The sequence below is a fragment of the Eurosta solidaginis genome, chromosome 1 (assembly GCF_040869045.1).
Source record: "Eurosta solidaginis isolate ZX-2024a chromosome 1, ASM4086904v1, whole genome shotgun sequence".
Taxonomy (NCBI): Eukaryota; Metazoa; Arthropoda; class Insecta; order Diptera; family Tephritidae; genus Eurosta; species Eurosta solidaginis.
The window spans coordinates 238,304,670-238,323,164 of NC_090319.1; the positions used below are offsets into that span (position 1 = coordinate 238,304,670).

General features: G+C 34.5%; 1 long non-coding RNA gene across 1 annotated transcript; it reads right to left on the reverse strand.

Moving 5' to 3' along the window:
- Positions 1-1,110: 1,110 nt before the first annotated feature.
- On the reverse strand, positions 1,111-1,864 carry LOC137241759 (uncharacterized). Its single transcript, XR_010950023.1, has 3 exons — positions 1,478-1,864; positions 1,273-1,417; positions 1,111-1,213 (listed from the first exon to the last, which is right to left on the reverse strand). It is a non-coding gene; the product is annotated as an uncharacterized lncRNA (long non-coding RNA).
- Between the last annotated feature and the right edge of the window lie 16,631 nt (positions 1,865-18,495).

Sequence of the window (18,495 nt, forward strand, 5' to 3'; positions counted from 1 at the left end):
TTGAAAAGGCATAATTTAGTAATGGAAAATCTTATGCTCCGCCAGCTAGAAAAATAATAGAAAAATACCTAGTCGCATGACACTTGTATATAGCAAGCTACCTGAATTTGTGATTTTTTTAATAGTCCTTTTAATATTTACTAAAATATAAGACTAGTAAATTTTTTTAATATGAATTATTTTTTATTTTATTTCATAGTAGTATTAATATTAGTATTATACATGCCTACGTGAACTATTTTTATTTTGTAGACTATAATATTACTTAATTTAAGACTGTGTTATGACGAGCAAAAAAAAATCTATTTGTGATATTTCTATTTTTTGTAAGAAAATGAGACTGAAACTCTTTAGTAGGAATTACGTAAAATGTACTAAATTGTGATACCTGAATTTAAAGGCAGAAAAAATGAATTTAAAACAGAAAATAAAATATTAAGCTCAAAGTATGTGTTTTCATTCCTTAAAATTTATAGCGAGCTTCCAATGTTGTTTCGTATGTTTTGCGCTGCGTTCAAATACTGAGGCGAAGTCAAGAGTATTAAATCTGGATTTCTGTTTTGAGTTGCCTGCTCTTCTGTGGATTGTACTTCTGTCATATCTGTGTATGCCTTGAAATGTATGCATATGTTGTGCAGCGCGCAGCATACGTTTACAATTTTTGCTGCTTTTTGCGGCCACCGCGGTGTGATGGTAGCGTGCTCCGCCTATCACACCGTATGCCCTGGGTTCAACTCCCAGGCAAAGCAACATCAAAATTTTAGAAATAAGATTTTTCAATTAGAAGAAAATTTGTCTAAGCGGTGTCACCCCTCGGCAGTGTCTGGCAAGCGCTCCGATTGTATTTATGCCATGAAAAGCTCTCAGTGAAAACTCATCTGCCTTGCAGATGCCGTTCGGAGTCGGCATAAAACATGTAGGTCCCGTCCGGCCAATTTGTAGGGAAAAATCAAGAGGAGCACGACGCAAATTGGAAGAGAAGCTCGGCCTTAGATCTCTTCGGATGTTATCGCGCCTTACATTTATTTTTTTTTTTAATGTAATTCTCTTGCACCAAGGAGATACCTCCATCGATTTTTCGGCACCCCATTGGTTCGTTCAATAATGTTGCGACACTTCGAATGGGCTTCATTAAATTTCATCTGTGTAGAGCCTTCGTCGGGACTCCGATGTGGTGTCATAAGCCATGGTTCTAAAGGATACCCGGCATCACCTAGTTTAAAGAGTCTTATATCAATACAAATATTTACATTTTGAATATTTTATTATTACCCAGTAACCAAAAATTGGCTTCACGTTGCAAATACTGGTCTTCAAGGTGAGTTCTCAATTCACTCACATTCCAAATAAAGGAGTCATGCGAGGCACCGGGATGGGAAGCATCAACGTACCGAATTTTCAGCTCATCGTCACACATCTAAGAAAATACAATGCCATAGTCAAATATATTTCAATTGAACTATTATAAATAGCTTACCAACATTACATTTAAGCTGTAGTAGCCCTTCCTATTGTAGTAGAGATGCTTGTTTTCCGCGGGTGCGATGATACGGACATGAGTTCCATCAATGCAGCCGATAACACTGGGAATCCCATGCTTCACGTAAAATGCACGTGAAATTCTTCTTCTTTCGTCGCTGCTCATTGGCACACTTATCCATCTTTCGCACAGTTCACTTTCAAAGGTACCAACGACTTCGTCCAGAACTTTGCTGAAGGTGGGTTGCGCTAAAGAAACGTCCACATCTTTTCCGATTCCTGTTTGATACCCACCTTCAGCAAAAAATCTTAAAACTGCACTCAGTTTCACAAGCGGCGATATCGCATATTGTTTTTTGCGATGCCGTGTGTGCGATGTGAGAAATTCCAACAAATACCGAAATGCAGGTTTGTTAACCCTATAATACTTTTGAAATCTGTAAATTCCAGAAATTTAATGAAATATAAAAGCAAAACAGAAGATGTTCTAATACTTAAAACGATTGTGGCAACTCCAACGGATTGGTACTATCGCGCAACCTTCTTTTTATAGTCCTCTGTTGGTGTTGCTGGGAACCTTCTTCATCAATCATTTCGTTCACAACCATATGAAATGCAATACTATTCATTTTTTATGTATATTTTTCTTTAATTTACGATAAATTCGTCAAAAGACACAAAACTTTATTTCCTTAAACAAAAGCAGAAATGCATAATGAACTGTCAGATGGTAAAACAGCTGACTTCGAAAATTCGAAATTCCTATTCCCCACTTTTTCTTCTCCCTAGGAGAAAAGAATTGGAGGAATTTTTCCGCGGGAATAAAAAAATCCGCGAGAACAAAATTCCGCGAGAATATTTAGAATTGGTATGATCATCTTTTGAATAAAAGTCTACGACAAACTGTTTTTTTTTCTTGTATTGCAGAGTTAGAGTCGTCCTTCAATGATAATATGGTACATATTTTTTATATAACAAGTCAACAATATAGCTTCTTTTCTTTGGGTCGACCGGCAAACCAGTTTGGTTTTTTTAATGCCTTTCCTATTGTTTGCTTGCATCTATAGGGCTGATTGGCTTCTGGGTTACCTTTTATAGCACATTCATTTTTCTTTCTCAAGCGAAATGCTTGTTGTCTTTTACAATTTTGTTTTCTTATTGCATCATTTTTATGCTTGCTGGACTCCAACCTTTTTTCTATACTTTGATGCCCTTCCTTTTGCTTTTTGCGGCTTCTCTCCTGCCTTGGTTGGTCAGTATTTAGTTTTTCCCTATAGCAATTTGAGTATTTTTTACCGTTACCCGAAGAATCCATCTGCATAAGACATGAATGAATTGGAATTCAGAACTACTACTTACTATATGGCGTGACGTTACCAAATTTTGAAGCTCAATATGAAAGTAATTACTTGCTTAAATGGCGCGATTTTTAATTTAATTTGTAAACTTTGTCAACTTTTCTTAAAACACAAACTATTTGCATCTACAATCGCCAGCGCAGATATAATAAGACTAAATAGCCTCTGTATGACGTAACGTTATTATAGAATATTGTTTAAAAGTAAATCCAAAATTTACCGTTAATTGAAGCCTCACAGCTCTTTTACATTGATTTTACGCCTATTTGTTGTTATTGCCAAATTTGAGCTATTAGAGTTTAATTGCAGAGTTACTCTTAGAAATTTAAAAAGCAAAGAGAAAATGCTCTTGTAAATAAAAAAAACTGATCACCTATTGAACACGAAATTTGTGTACCGATAACTCACCATAGCAAGTAAGAAACATTTTAAAAATATTAATTTTATAACATTTAAATATTTTTCTTTAACAGTTCAAGCAATTTCTTTTTTTAAATCATAGTTTAGTTTTTCGGTTAAGACGGACTTTTCTGTGGAAGTTTCCATATCTAATTTTCTAATTACATTAGTTTTGGAAGGGTTTGGTTTTATCCCTTCAGCTGTTAAAATATGGCCAAGGGACAGAGTCTCTTTTTGCATGAAACAATATTTCTCTGGCTGTACTTTTAAATTTTGCTCTTGAAGTTTGGAAAAAAATGTCTCTAAGCTATTAGTATGTTCCTCCAAAGTTTAAAAAATAAGAATATCGTCTAGATAAACTACACAGATTTTATTGATGTACGCTCTAAGAATTTCGATTTAATAATACGGCCTTTAAACTTAATTTATTGCCGTCTTTGAATACTCGCCACTCTTTTGAACCATATGGTTCACAAAACTGTTTGAATAGACCAGCAATGTCTTTGCAGTAACAAACAGTGTCCTCTTTCGTATAGTACTTGGAAAATTGTTCGTGACGAGTTCTTTAATATTTTACCTTAACATCGGATGAAACAAATTTAAATTGCTGCATACGAGAGGCGTGTAGTTCGGCCTTTTCCTTTGACAATTCCAAATCCCTTATCCAATCATTGAGTTGTGCTTGTGACAAAGAGTTTCTTTCGTTTTCCGTTTGAAATCCAGCACAACATGATGCCGCGTAATCAGATACTGCTGTTGGCAATGAAATTGGAGCCGGAACTAAAGTTAAATTTGATTCTGGCAATGTAGCTTCCGTTGAATTTAGTTCTGGTAATGGCACTCTAGATACGCTCGCATAGGTTACTTTTCTTAACTTTCCAACCTCAAGTACTTTTGTAGTTCAAATATAGCAGTCCGTTGAATGGCAAGTTGGTTCGCTCCACTTCGTTGGTGAAATAAATTTCATATGTCGCCTAAATAGATAGTTTCCGAAATTAGTCAGCTATGCAATAAAAGGGAGAAAATTCCTAATTTTTACAACGCACATTTTTGTTCAGGTTTCCGAAAAAATCAATTCAACTCGATATGTGGTGCACAAAGTTGTAGGTGTCCAGGGTTTTTCATTGTTTTTATGTTCAATTCCAAAATACTTATAGCATGTAATTTTCAAAGGATTTGAAAACACACGTCGCATCCTTTTAACGATAAACTGACCGCAGATTAAACAGAACATATCTGGACCATTTGTACATTCAAACACTCGCGCCCTTTTATTCATATTATATTTTTAAGTCAATGACGGGTTATAAACTGCAATTATAAACTGAACAGTATCCGGCGAGTCTTGCAGGAAGCACTGCTATAACAACAACAACAGCGTTGCAGGAACAAGGCGCATGTACTATTATTTATACTTAGATAAAGTAAAAATTCAAGCCTACCTAGACAAAAAGGTTCCCTAGTTCTACAAAGAAAACACTACATGCCTTAAAAATATGCTCTGGCTTGAAATGTACCTGGGTGTGAGAAAACCCAGTTTCCCTAGTTCTACAAAGACAACACTACCTGCCTAAAAATATGCTCTGGCTTGAAATGTATCTGGGTTTGAGAAAACGACACGATTTTGTTGAATGTAAGCTTATTTTTTTTTTGTAATAAAAGAAAGCTTAGAGAGGAAAAAAATCTGCAAAAAAATAAAAAGTTTTCGTCATCATTCCTCGCAAATTACAAATTTTTGTACTCAGCTGAGCAGAGCTCACAGAGTATATTAATTTTGTTCGCATAACGGTAATCCGTAACGGCATAAACCAATCAAGATAGATATAGACTTCTATATATCAAAATGATCTGGGCGAAAAAAGAAATTTATTTAGCCATGTCCGTCCGTCCGTAAACACGATAACTTGAGTAAATTTTGAGGTATCTTGCTGAAATTTGGTATGTAGGTTCCTGGGCGCTCATCGCAGATCGCTATTTAAAATGAACGAAATCGGACTATAACCACGCCTACTTTTTCGATATCGAAAATTTCGAAAAACTTAAAAGTGCGATAATTCATTACCAAAGACGGATAAAACGATGAAACTTGGTAGGTGGGTTGACCTTATGACGCAGAATAGAAAATTAGTAAAATTTTGGACAATGGGCGTGGCACCACCCACTTTTAAAAGAAGGTAATTTAAACGTTTTGCAAGCTGTAATTTGGCAGTCGTTGAAGATATCATGATGAAATTTGGCATATGTGTGCTAAATAAAAATTAACAAGATCGGATGTCGAACACGCCTACCTTTTAAAAAAAATTTTTTAAAGCCAACTTTTAACAAAAAATTTAATACCTTGACAGTGTATAAGTAAATTATGTCAACATTCAACCCCAGTAATGATATGGTGCAACAAAATATAAAATTAAAGAAACTTTCAAAATGGGCGTGGCTGCGCCCTTTTTTATTAAATTTGTCTAGAATACTTTTAATGCCATAAGTCGAACAAAAATTTACCAATCCTTGTGAAATTTAGTAGGGGCATAGCTTCTATGACTATAACTGTTTTCTATGAAAATGGGTGAAATCGGTAGAAGTCACGTACAGTTTTTATACATAGTCGACCGTCTGTCCTTCCGCTCGGCTGTTAACATGATAACTTGAAAAAAATCGATATATCTTTACTAAACTTAGTTCACGTACTTAACTGAAGTCACTTTATCTTGGTAAGAAAAATGGCCGAAATCCGACAATGACCACGCCCACTTTTTCGATATCGAAAATTACGGAAGAATAAAAAAACAAGTAAGGAAGGCTAAGTTCGGGTGTAACCGAACATTACATATTCATTTGAGAGCTATGGAGACAAAATAAGGGAAAATCACCTCGTAGTAAAGTTAACGTAGGTAATCCTGGAATGTGTTTGTATGACATGTGCATCAAATGGAAGGTATTAAAGAGTATTTTAAGAGGAAGTGGGCCATAGTTCTATAGATGGACGCCATTTAGGGATATCGCCATAACGGTGGACCAGGGCTGACCCTATAATTTGTTTGTACGACATGGGTATCAAATGAAAGTGCTAATGAGTATTTTAAAAGGGAGTGGGCATAATTTCTATAGGAGGACGCCTTTTCGAGATATCGCCATAAAGGTGGGCCAGGGGTGCCTCTAGAATTTGTTTGTACGATATGGGTATCAAATTAAGGGTATTAATGAGGGTTTTAAAAGGGAGTGGTGGTAGTTGTATATGTGAAGGCGTTTTCGAGATCGACCAAAATGTGGACCAGGGTGACCCAGAACATCATCTGTCGGGTACCGCTAATTTATTTGTATATTTAATACCACGAACAGTTATCCTTCCAATATTCCAAGGGCTTTTGATTTCGCCCTGCAAAACTTTTTCATTTTCTTCTACTTAATATGGTAGGTGTCACACCCATTTTACAAAGTTTTTTCTAATGTTATATTTAGCGTCAATAGACCAATCCAATTACCATGTTTCACCCCTTTTTTCGTATTTGGTATATTATTATGGCATTTTGTTCATTTTTAGTAATTTTCGATATCGAAAAAGTGGGCGTGGTCATAGTCGGATTTCGGCCATTCTTTACACCAATATAAAGTGAGTTCAGATAAGTGCGTGAACTGAGTTTAGTAAAGATATATCGATTTTTTTCAAGTTATCATGTTAAGGGCCGAGCGGAAGGACAGACGGTCGACTATGTATAAAAACTGTGCGTGACTTCTACCGATTTCACCCATTTTCATAGAAAACAGTTATCGTCATAGAATCTATGCCCCTACTAAATTTCACAACGATTGGTAAATTTTTGTTCGACATATGGCATTAAAAGTATCCTAGACAAATTAAATGAAAAAGGGCGGAGCTACGCCCATTTTGAAAATTTATTTTATTTTTGTATTTTTTGCACCATATCATTAATGGAGTTCAATGTTGACATAATTTACTTAAATACTGCAAAGATATTAACTTTTCTTTTAAAATTTGACTTTAAAAAAAAATTTTTTTTTAAGTGGGCGTGGTCGTTCTCCGATTTTGCTAATTTTTATTTAGTATACATATAGTAATAAGGGTAACGGTCCTGCCAAATTTCATCATGATACCTTCAACGACTGCCAAATTACAGCTTGCAAAACTTTTAAATTATCTTCTTTTAAAAGTGGGCGGTTCCACGCCCATTGTCCAAAATTTTACTAGTTTTCTATTCTGCGTCATAAGGTCAACCCACCTACCAAGTTTAATCGCTTTATCTGTATTTGGTAATGAATTATCGCAGTTTTTCGATTTTTCGAAATTTTCGATATCGAAAAAGTGGGCGTGGTTATAGTCCGATATTGTTCATTTTAAATAGCAATCTGAGACGAGTGCCCAGGAACCTACATACCAAATTTCATCCAGATACTCAAAACTTACTCAAGTTATCGTGTTAACGGGCGGACGGACGGACATGGCTCAATCGAATTTCTTTTCGATACTGATGATTTTGTTATATGGAAGTCTATATCTATCTCGATTCCTTTATACCTGTACAACCAACCGTTATCGAATCAAACTTAATATACTCTGTGTGCTCTGCTCAACTGAGTATAAAATGCCATAATTCTATACCAAATAAGAAAAAAGGGATGAAACATGGTACTTGGATTATTTTATTGACGCAAAATATAACTTTTGAAAAAACTGCGTAAAATGGTTATGACACCTGGCATATTAAGTAGTAGAAAATTAAAAGGTTCTGTAGAGCGAAAGCCCTTGGAATCTTGGCAGGAATACTGTTCGTGGTATTACATATATAAACAGGTGATGTTCTGGGTCACCCTGGTCCACATTTTGGTCGATAGCTCGAAAACAACTTCACATATACAACTAAGGGCCACTCCCTTTTAAAACCCTCATTAATACCTTTAATTTTATACCCATATGGTACAAACACACCATAGAGTCACCCTTCGTCCACCTTTATGGCGATATCTCGAAAAGGCGTCCACCTATAGAACTAAGGCCCACTCCCTTTTAAAATACTCTTTAACACCTTTCATTTGATACCCATATCGTACAAAGAAATTCTAGAGTCACCCCTTGTCCACCTTTATGGCGATATCTCGAAAAGGCGTCCACCTGTGGAACTAAGGCCCACTTCCTTTTAAAACACTCATTAACATCTTTCGCTTGATACCCATATCGTACAAACACATTCTACAGTCACCCTTGGTCCACCTTTATGGCGATATCTCGAAAAGGCGTCCTATAAAACTAAGGCCCACTCCATTTTAAATAATCATTAACACCTTTTATTTGATACCCATATCGTACAAACGCATTCTAGAGTCACCGCTGGTCCACCTTTATGGCGATATTCCGAAATGGCGTCCACCTATAGAACTATGACCCACTCCCTTTTAAAATACTTTTTAATACCTTCCATTTGATACCCATGTCCCATGCCATACAAACACATTCCAGGGTTATTCTAGGTTCATTTTCTTACATGGTGATTTTCCCTTGTTTTGTCTCCAAAGCTCTCACCTGAGTATGTAATGTTCGGCTACACCCGAACTTAGCCTTCCTTACTTGTTAATGTTGCTAATAGCATAGTTGATTTCCCAGAACTTCTAGAGCAGTGGTCGACGCGTCATAACTCAATTGAGCTAGACTTCCTTCACACATATTCTTACTCTCATTGGCGTAACTATATCATCTGGGGCTCGTGGCAAATCCTTTTGATGGGGCCCTATCAATAAAAATAGTCACGTTGTACTCAATTTAATTTTAATGAACTTGGAAATTTTCAGCGTACTCCATTAACCGTTGTATATGTCCCACAAATGGCCATAGGCCTCCTCTCTTAGGCAATTTAGAATGATCTGCAATCCATTCTAGCACAGTGCGTATTGGATACTTCCCATTCATTCACAGAACATAATATTTCAATGCATTAGTCATCTATTGGCTAGCTTTTCGGTAAAGGAACAACATCGTAAGGGAAGCTGCATGCATTTGCAATAATATATAAATAACACTGAATCACAAATTCCAATTTTTTTCTGCACCAGAGACGCCATTATGAAATTCCTATGTAAAATCACCCTCTGATTCCGAAAATCAAGGTTGTTTTTAATTCTATGGTAACGTTTTTGAAATATTTACGAATTACCTTTTAAAAAGAAAAATGGGTCCACTTAATCATATATATCTCAAGAACGAATTGAGTAATTCCAAAACGGTTTGAAGCATTTAAAAGGCAATAAAATTTGCTATAAACGGTGCGTACAACACTACTAGGCCCTGCAGATTCAAAGATAACGAACAATCATTACGGATTTTTTCAATTTTTTTTGTAAATATATAAAACAAGTAAGGAAGGCTAAGTTCGTTTCATTTTCATAGAAAACAGTTATTGTCATAGAATCTATGCCCCTACCAAATTTCACAAGGATTGGTAAATTTTTGTTCGACTTATGGCATTAAAAGTATTCTATACAAATTAAATAAAAAAGGGCGGAGCCACGCCCATTTTGAAAGTTTCTTTTATTTTTGTATTTTGTTACACCATATCATTACTGGAGTGGATTGTTGACATAATTTACTTACGTATATACTGTAAAGATATTAAATTTTATGTTAAAATTTGACTTAAAATATTTTTTTTTAAAGTAGGCGTGTTCGTCATCCTATTTTGCAAATTTTTATTTAGCTTACATACAGGAATAGGAGTACCGTCCCTGCCAAATTTTATCTTGATATCTTCAACGACTGCCAAATTACAGATTGCAAAACTTTTAAATTACCTTCTTTTAAAAGTGGGCGGTGCCACGCCCCTAGTCCAAAATTGTACTAATTTTCTATTCTGCGTCATAGCGTCAACCCACCTACCTATTTTCATCGCTTTATCCGTCTTTGGTAATGAATTATCGCACTTTTTCGGTTTTTCGAAATTTTTCCATAACGAAAAAGTGGGGGTGGTTTTAGTTCGATTTCGTTCATTTTAAATAGCGATATATGATGAGTTCCCAGGAACTTACATACCAAATTTGACTAAGATAACACCTCAAAATTTACTCAAGTTATCGTGTTTACGGACAGACGGACGGACGGACGAAGGGATGGACATTGCTAAATGAATTTTTTTTTCGCCCAGATCATTTGGATATATAGAAGTCTATATCTATCTGGATTAGTTTATGCCGTTACGGGGTACCGTTATGCGAACAAACATAATATACTCTGTGAGCTTTGCTCAGCTGAGTATAAAAAGAAACAAAAGCAGAGGACCCGAAATGTTCCCCTGGGGTACACCTGATGACACAAGAAAATCGTTAGAGACAGCGCCATCTACCGGAACAACACAGCGCCGATTATATAGGTATGAAGTTATCCATTTCACAAGCGATAAATGGAAACCTAGGCAAGTTAACTTATCCACCAAACTTTTATGATATACTCTATCAAACGCTTTCGAAAAGTCTGTGTATATGCAATCAACTTGCGAGCCATCGGAAAACGATGGAATGCAAAAATCGCTGAATACTATTAAATTTGAGACTGTTGAACGTCCTGATACAAATCCATGCTGGTTTGCACTAATACATCATAGAGATATAAATTTTCTCCTTAACAATACTTTTAAAAACTTTGGGAACGTTGGTTAGTTTCGAAATTGATGTGTAATTCCGCACATATTTTTTGCTACCATTTTTAAAGAGAGGTATAATCATTGTTATCTTCCAGTCATTATAAAGGTGCATGAAGAAAGTGTGAAGTGAAATTTTGTTATCAACCACATTACTTGAGGCATAAATAAGAATTAGCAAGTTTTAGCAACAAAAACATGGCTTTTTTGCTTTAAAGTAGTTCCAAAGAGATTTCGGATTAGATTTAATACTCGACTTCGAACTACGAACATAATCTTTATAAAGCTTTTTATTTAATGACCTAAATTCCTTATGATATTTTCGGTATTTTTCAAAGAAAGTTAGGTTTTAGTTGCCTTGAACTTTTTGAGATATTTGTTTTTAATATTTTTTAATTGATCCATATGGGTCACATTGTTGTTGCATTTGCATGTTAAATCTCTATCCGCATCTGGATCACGTTTCATTGCAACATGAGGAGTATGTCCCAATCAATATCAGGGAGATACCTATCAAACTTGTAAAATCACAATTTGCAGGACTAAAAACCATTCCTACATTAGAAGTGATGTCTGAGAATATATACAGCCCAATTCTAAACAAAAATTCCTTGCGAATTTTTTCCCTTGTCCCATTATTCGGGTTCTAAATAACAAATCCTTGTGAGTTTTTTCACTTCTCACTTTCTGTTCTAAATAAAAAATCCTTGTGAGTTTTTTCACTTCTCACTTTCCTCTTATTCTGAACAATATTCGAAAATGAGAAACCCGATTAATGGAGAAAAGTAGGTATTATTATTGTGATTGAAAGGGAGATTTTTCTGCGTTTTTTTAGGAATTTTTTCACATGTTGCATTAAAGGGAATGCATCAAAATAGTTTAAGTTTACTGTTTCATATACGAAAAAACACTAATATGCACAAATTTGTGCTAAAATACATTAACATTATACCACAAAACTCCTTGTTACAGTCCAAAAGTATATAAATAAGCAACCGACGAGTTCTTAACAAATTTGATGAAGTCATCCAGAAATTTCGCAAAGATTTTTTAAGAAGGATTCACTCGATTTTGGCATATACGAAAGAGGAATTCAACTCGGCTTGGCCACCAGAATATTGTTTTGCAGAATGAAAGCAGGCAACTCCAGCAGATTTGTGTTATCGCGCAGTCTTCTTCTTATGTTCCTCTGTTGGTGTTGTATTGCACCAATTCGTTACTCATTTCAGTCAATACCATATGAAATGCAATACTGTGCTTTGTTTATATTTTATTTCTCAATTTTAAACAATTTCGCAACAACAACTAAACTTTTCAATTTGTTAAATAAAAATAGAAATGCGCAACAAAATTTCAATTGGCAAATAAACTGACTTCGAAAATTCGAAATTCCTATTCCCCAATTATTGTTCGCTCTAGGAGAAAAGAATTGGAGGAACTACTCCGCGGGAATAAAAAAATCCGTGAGAACAAAATTCCGATGCAATATTTAGAATTGGGCTGATAAAATTTTAAAACCATTTCCTGAAGTACATGATGAATGTTGGCATCAGAAATCGGGGAAATATACTTATTTTGATGTATACGAATCAATATTATCACTAACATAAACAAGATCTAACAATCTTTTTTGAATTATTTAAAATATAGTTAGTTTGTCTTAAATTTAGGCTAAGGAAACTGTCTATGAAGTAATATTGTTGTTAGTTGAAACATGAGAATTCGAAGAATTGCTGCTCAAACTTATATTGCAGAGGTCTTCATTAAGATCCAGTGAAAGCAAAATTACGTTATTCACATGAGCTTTGTACAGTTCAATTGCTATTAGGCGGAATATATGAGGCTAATATATGTATTCGACTATGAGAATTCATTCCATTACTGCAAACACAAAGTTGATCCAGCAACGCATCTTCATTGTGTTTTTAAGGCTGGTAATTTTAATTAATTTTATAGGAGTTCATGAGCTTAACATAGGGGCAAAATGTGATCCAAAAGGCCCAAATTTATAATTTTGGTACATAGTTGTACCATTAAATTTTAATGAATTTCTGCGACAGTAGCAAAGAAGGGCCTGTTACTTCAATTTATATACTAAAAAAAACATTGTTTTAGGAGCCCGTCTTCGGTCAAATCAAAGAAACTAGACCATTAAGGCGCTCTTGTCCCATCGTTATTTTCAAATAATTCTTGTTTCTTCCCAAGGATGAAATGAACGTTCTGGAGTTCGGCCACTCTCATATCATTCTCACAACTACTTCCACCCCCAATCCCAATCCGAACGTTTATGGACAATTGTCCCTCATATCTTTGTTAACTTATTTGATACAGATTTTCTTATATCTAGGTGGTGAAGTTGAACAATTAATGTTTCAAGATTAAGTGCGATTTTTGGCATAGTTTGGCACATTAAAAAACAATTTTAAGATGTCTTTTGCTGATAGCAATTAAAATTTAGAGTCTGCTACGAAAAAAGGTGGAACGATCGAATGGGTTCAATTCGATTTTTCGCCAACAAAAAACATCGCTGTAGAGATAAAGGTTATGCAGTTATAACCCTTGAATATTCGTCTAATATCCACTTCAACAACATTTTCATGCGACATAAACCATTTCGCCAAATTCTAAGAAAACTTTATGTCACCTCAAATATGATGTACGTTTTCGGAACCTCAAGCAGCAAATTTAGAGCGCTATTAATTAGCTGTATAACGGTTTTGCAAATTCTTTGTAAACGGATTGGATAGAGGTCTAGGAATGTCATTTATAGCAAAAGAAAGTTTTCTGATCCAATCCCTACCCCATATTTTATACCCAAAAAGGTTTGCCAGGATGGAATATCCGTAACATTTCAAACAACATATAAATATGTATATATATCAAACTATCTTAATAGAAGGATCGGAACTTCTTAACCACCAAATGCACAAATGCATCGGAAAATGCTCCTGATATGAAATTTAAGTACATATTTTGTTGTCTTTAGAACAGCGATCGCCAGAAACTTCATATAAAAGAAAATGGAGACAGACCTCGTAAAAATTACACTTTAAAAAAATTTAAATATATATTTTATTTTTTAGAAATATTCAAAATTTATTTTATTACTTCAAAATTCAAAAAATAAGATCTGCGCATGTACGTCACAGGATTTGGCCAACAGAGGGACGAAATAGTTTACGTTCTGCGCATTTACGCATTAATCAAAAATATGATAAAGCAATCAATGCTTAAGCAAGCTTTGTTATATTATTTATTATATACTATTAAATTTTTGTCCGTACACGTCTATTATGCATTTTGATTTCTCAAAAAAAGAACGACAACCAATCAGCGAGCAGAGATGGCGCTGGCACGTACACATACCAAGTCGGACTTGGTAGCTTTCAAAATTAACGTATTGCATTGTTTTCTTGAATGCATTTAAAAATACTTCTACATGCCTTCAATTTAATAAATCAAACAAAGCTTTATTGTTTTCGTACAGGTGAACGAAAAATATACCCAAAAATATTATTTCAAAAGTCATTTTACACTAAATTAAATGAATAAATTTTAATTGAATAAATTTTTTTCAGGACTTAAAATCTATTCCAGATCTGACAACAGATTTATATTAACATCCCTATTCTGTGCACTTGACAAATTTACCATCTTGCTTATTTGTCAAGTTTGACAATTTATCAAGTACATAATTGCTATGCTATGCAAAAAATAAAAAGCTTTTTCGCTGACAAATTGTCAATAAGTCTAACGCTCTTGATAATTTAATTTATACCGATAAATTTAAATTAGAATTCTGTTATTGTGCGATCGAGAGAAAATGGAAGAAGATTTATTACTTTTGCTATTATTGTGGGAAGATCCTCCTGGGGTTATTTGGGGTAATTTCGCGATGGTTTTTGAGACTCCCCTCCCGGGTCATTTAGGGGTCGTTCCGGGATCTTTTGGGGACTCTCTCGGGGTAATTTCGAGGTAGTTTGGTTTTGGGGACTCTCTCGGGGTCCTCCCGGGGAAATTAAGGGGTCATTCCGGGATATTTATGGGGCTCCCTCTGGGTATTCCCGGGGTAATTTGGGGTCTCTCCGGGATGTCTTTGGGGGACATTCTGGGATGGTTTTGGGGACTCCCTCGGGGTCATTTGGGGGTCGTTCCGCGATGGTTATGGGGACTCCCTCGGGGTCTTTCCGGGATGGTTTTGGCGACTCCCTCGGGGTCCTCCCGGGGTAATTTAGGGACTCCGTCGGGTCCTCCCGGGTCATTTGGGGGTCGTATAGGGATGTTTTACGTATATAGCATATATTGTTCTCTGAAAAAATCATACAGATCGGTGGTATATATAGTATATATATGGTGGTATATATAGTACATATATATATAGTATATATATATATTTTCGCAATTTTAGCCCCATTTTAACAGCTAGAATCTTCAAATTTCACCAAACGCTTACGTATATGGCATATATTGTTGTCTGAAAAAATCATAGAGATCGGTTGTATATATAGTATATATCTCATACAACCGATTGTTCCGATAAGAAACTTTTCGCAATTTCTACCCCATTTTAACAGCTATAATCTTCAAATTTCACCGATTGCTTACGTATATAGTATATATTGTTGTGTGAAAAAATCATAGAGATCGGTGATATATATAATATATATATGATGGTATATATAGTATATATATAGTATATATATATTTTTTTTTTGCGATTTCGGCCCCATTTTAACCGCTAGAAGCTTCAAATTTCACCAAATGCTTACGTGTATAGCATATATTGATGTCTGAAAAAATAATTGAGATCGGGTGTATACATAGTATATATCTCATACAACCGACTGTCCAGATAAGAAACTTTGCGCAATTTCTGAACCGTTTTAACAGCTAGAAACTTCAAATTTCACCAAATGCTTACGTATGTAGCATATATTGTTGTCTGAAAAAATCATAGAGATCGGTGGAATATATATTATATACTTCATACAAACTATCAATTTTGCCCCTTTTTACGGATAGAAGCTTCAAAATTCATCAAGTTTCAGCAAATAGTTACGTTTACTTCATATATTTTTGAAATACGTGATTCGTAGTCGTAGTTTTTACATGCAGACCACAAAAAACGTGAAGATTTGCATCCTCATACAAAGTACCTACCTATTTTTTATTTTATATTTATCTTAAAAATCGTTTAGATATGTTCAAATTTCACCAAATGTTTACGTGTATAGCATATATTGTTGTCTGAAAAAATCAGAGACCGGTGGTATATATAATCTCATACAACCGATTGTTCAGATAAGAAACTTTGTGCAATTTCTTCCCCATTTTAACAGCTAGAAGCTTCAAATTTCACCAAATGCTTACGTGTATAGTATATATTGTTGTCTGAAAAAATCATTGAGATCGGTGGTATATATATTATATACCCCATCTGTTTGTATGCAAACTAATCCCTCAATTTTTGAGATATCTTGATAAAATTTGGTGAGCAGGTGTATTTGGGTGTCCGATTAGACGTTTGTCGGAACCGGCCGGATCGGACCACTATAGCATATATCCTCCATACAACCGATTTTTCAGAAAAAGAGGATCTTTGTAATATCTTACTCAATTTAACAGATTGAAGATTCAAACTTCACCATATACTTTCGTATATTACACATATTGTTGCCTGAAAAAATTGATGAGATCGGTCGTATATATAGTATATATCCCCCACAACCGATTGTTCAGATAAGAAACTTTTCGTAATTACTGCCCTATTTTAAGAGCTAGAGGCTTCAAATTTCAAAGAATGCTTACGTATATAGCATATATTGTTCTCTGAAAAAATCATACAGATCGATGGTATATATAGTATATATATGGTGGTATATATAGTATATATATATAGTATATATATATATTTTCGCAATTTTAGCCCCATTTTAACAGCTAGAAACTTCAAATTTCACCGAACGCTTACGTATATGGCATATATTGTTGTCTGAAAAAAGCATAGAGTTCGGTTGTATATATAGTATAAATCTCATACAACCGATTGTTCAGATAAGAAACTTTTCGCAATTTCTACCCCATTTTAACAGCTATAAGCTTCAAATTTCACCGATTGCTTACGAATATAGTATATATTATTGTGTCAAAAAATCATAGAGATCGGTGATATATATAATATATATATGATGGTATAAATAGTATATATATAGTATATATATATATTTTTTGCGATTTCGGCCCCATTTTAACAGCTAGAAGCTTAAAATTTCACCAAATGCTTACGTGTATAGCATATATTGATGTCTTCAAAAATAATTGAGATCGGGTGTATACATAGTATATATCTCATACAACCGATTGTTCAGATAAGAAACTTTGCGCAATTTCTGCCCCGTTTTAACAGCTAGAAGCTTCAAATTTCACCAAATGCTTACGTATATAGCATATATTGTTGTCTGAAAAAATCATAGATATCGGTGGTATATATATTATATACTTCATACAAACTGTCATTTTTGCCCCTTTTTACGGATAGAAGCTTCAAAATTCATCAAGTTTCAGCAAATAGTTACGTTTACTTCATATATTTTTGAAATACGTGATTAGTAGTCGTAGATTTTACATGCAGACCACAAAAAACGTGAAGCTTTGCATCCTCACACAAAGTACCTACCTATTTTTTATTTTATATTTATCTTAAAAATCGTTTAGATATGTTCAAATTTCACCAAATGTTTACGTGTATAGCATATATTGTTGTCTGAAAAAATCAGAGACCGGTGGTATATATAATCTCATACAACCGATTGTTCAGATAAGAAACTTTGTGCAATTTCTTCCCCATTTTAACAGCTAGAAGCTTCAAATTTCACCAAATGCTTACGTATATAGCATATATTGTTGTCTGAAAAAATCATTGAGATCGGTTATATACCCCATATAAACTGTATTTTTTTTGCCCCTTTTTTACGGCTAGAAGCTTCAAAATTCAAAACATTTCATCAAATAGTTACCTTTACGTCATATATTGTTGAAATACGTGATTCGTAGTCATAGTTTTTACCCGCAGACCACAAAAACCTGAAACTTTGCATCCTCACATAAAGTACCTACCTATTTTTTATTTTATATTTATCTTAAAAATCGTTTAGGTATGTAGATCTGTTCACTAGATATTTCTTATCTTATACATCCGATTATTCGGAGATTACGAACGGGATAATATTATTGTTCAGCCCCATTCATGAAAGGTATGAAGTCTTCGGCATAGCCGAAGACAGGCCCGTCCTTACTTGTTATTTATAGTATTTTACTACCTGCAATATGTATTGTTTGTCCACTTCGTTTTTGGATACGATTTTGAACTTTAACCCCCCCCTGCGACACGCCTTAGGCTTTTCCAATCATAACCAAATTTTGTATGTATATCTCCGACCATAGTGATATTTATTTCGGGTATTAGATAATAAGAAATATCACTTTTATTTTTCGAGTTTCCATAGGATAGTCTGAATTTTACCCCCCTGCGGCACGCCTTATGCTTTTCCAATCATAACCAAATTTTGTATGTGATATCTCCGACCATAGTGATATCTATTTCGGGTATTAAATAAAAAGAA